Consider the following 2,678-nt stretch of genomic DNA (forward strand, 5'->3'; position numbering starts at 1 on the left):
GAGTGTAGGTCAGGTAATACTGTGCAGGGCAGGGATTAGAACACCATTGGACGCTGCTGTGACGAGAAAGGCAGAAATCAGAGAGAAAGAGATTGCGTCAGTTACAACTACATTAAGTGTTGTAATACTGAAGTGGCGAGACCAAAATGTAACACTTCGTGGACTATTTAGCATAGTGCAGAGACTGCTTCATTGAGGGTCTACATCTACATCTACATCTACATGGACACTCTGCAAATCACATTTAAGTGCCTGTCAGAGGGTTCATCGAACCACCTTCACAATTCTCTATTATTCCAATCTCGTATAGCGCGCGGAAAGAACGAACACCTATATCTTTCCGTACGAGCTATGATTTCCCTTATTTTATCGTGGTGATCGTTTCTCCCTATGTAGGTCGGTGTCAACAAAATGTTTTCGCATTCGAAGGAGAAAGTTGGTGATTGGAATTTCGTGAGAAGATTCCGTCGCAACGAAAAACGCCTTTCTTTTAATGATGTCCAGCCCAGATCCTGTATCGTTTCTGTGACACTCTCTCCCATATTTCGCGATAGTACAAAACGTGCATCCTTTCTTTGAACTTTTTCGATGTACTCCGGCAGTCATATCTGGTAAGGATCCCACGCCGCGTAGCAGTTTCTAAAAGAGGACGGACAAGCGTAGTATAGGCAGTCTCCTTAGTAGATCTGTTACATTTTCCAAGTGTCCTGCCAATAAAACGCAGTCTTTGGTTAGCCTTCCCCACAATATGTTCTATGTGTTCCCTCAAATTTAAGCTGTTCGTAATTGTAATACCTAGGTATTTAGTTGAATTTACGGCTTTTAAATTAGACTGATTTATCGTGTAACCGAAGTTTAACGAATTCCTTTTAGCACTCATGTGGATGACCTCACACTTTTCGTTATTGTCAACTACCAATTTTCGCACTATTCAGATATTTTTTCTAAATCGTCTTTCAATTTGTTTTGATGTTCTGATGACTTTATTAGTCGATAAACGACAGCGTAATCTGCAAACAACCTAAGACGGCTGCTCAGATTGTCTCCTAAATCGTTTATATACGTAGATAAGGAACAGCAAAGGGCCTGTAACACTACCTTGGGGAAGGCCAGAAATCACTTCTGTTTTACTTGATGACTTTCCGTCAATTACTACGCACTGTGACCTCTCTGACAGGAAATCACAAATCCAGTCACATAACTGAGACGATATTCCACAAGTACGCAATTTCACTACAAGCCGCTTGTGTGGAACAGTGTCAAAAGCCTTCCGGAAATCCAGAAATACGGAATCGATCTGAAAACTCTTGTCAATAGCACTCAAAACTTCATGTGAATAAAGAGCTAGTTGTGTTTCACTGTGTGTCAATAGACCGTTTTCTTCGAGGTAATTCATAACGTTTCAACACAATATGTATTCCAAAATCCTGCTGCATATCGACGTTATGGGCCTGTAATTAAGTGGATTACTCCTACTACCTTTCTTGAATATCGGTGTGACCTGTGCAACAACCCAGTCTTTGGGTACTGATCTTTCGTCGTGCGAACGGCTGAATATGATTGTTAAGTATGGAGCTAATGCATCAGCATACTCCGAAAGGAAACTAATTGGTTTTAGAGTCTGGACCGAAAGACTTGTTTTTATTAAGTGATTTAAGTGCTTCACTACTCCGAGGATATTTACTTCTACGTTACTCATGTTGGCAGCTGTTCTCGATTCCAATTCTGGAATATTTCTTCGTCTTCTTTTGTGAAGCCATTTCGGAAGGCTGTTTTACTAACTCTGCTTTGGCAGCACTGTCTTCGATAGTATCTCCATTGCTATCACGCAGAGAAGGCAGACGATGCTAAAATTAAGTTTACCAAACAGCATCTTGATGGCAGTGCGCATACGTTGGGAAACCAAAATGCGTTGTCGTTTTGTGAATACATTACATATGAAGTGGTTTTGTTGAACAAATACAGGGGGGGGGGGCGGGGTGTAGGGAAGCAGCTGCAGTTACAGAATGCTTTTTTCAACGGGCGTTGTTATAGTAGTAATCGTTGGAGCATGCGCGGGTTCTGCCAGGCTGGACTTAAGAAGCTACTACATTTAGGTAAACCTTTGGGCAGTGTTACGTAGATTTCTGCTCTAAAAATATGTATTGTAAGACGTTGCGGTCTCCTGACCTTCATTGCTTACATATTCCGCCCTCACAATCATATTCCGATCATCAAGACGCTTCATTTGAATCCGAACTCGATAAGATAAAGTCAATGTTGTATGAATTCATGTAAACGATATGCAAATAACAAGTGCGCACTGGGGTTGAAATACTCGAGGCTGGTGTACACACATACATTCCAGACACGACGGACACAGGAGCTTTTAGTTCGAGAAAGGCAGACCACACACCGGGAGGCCGGTCCCTTCAGAGGACAAGTCAACCTCGGCTGCCCGTGGAGCAGACAGCATGAGCCCGAGTGAAAGGGGGAACGACCCCGTGTTTGGCTTAAAAGCAAATTCCGCTACATTGTGTGGGAGCGTCCAATCTACGCATTCTTTACACATAGCACGCACTTTCAGAGATTTTCAGAGGGAGACAGCAAACGCCAAACGCCGATACTACAGATTTCCGGATTGGCCGTCTTAAACGAAACGTCATTCTCCCGTTTTAGAAGAGCAATGCTGATTGGCA

The sequence above is a fragment of the Schistocerca nitens genome, chromosome 3 (genome assembly GCF_023898315.1).
Source record: "Schistocerca nitens isolate TAMUIC-IGC-003100 chromosome 3, iqSchNite1.1, whole genome shotgun sequence".
Lineage (NCBI taxonomy): Eukaryota > Metazoa > Arthropoda > Insecta > Orthoptera > Acrididae > Schistocerca > Schistocerca nitens.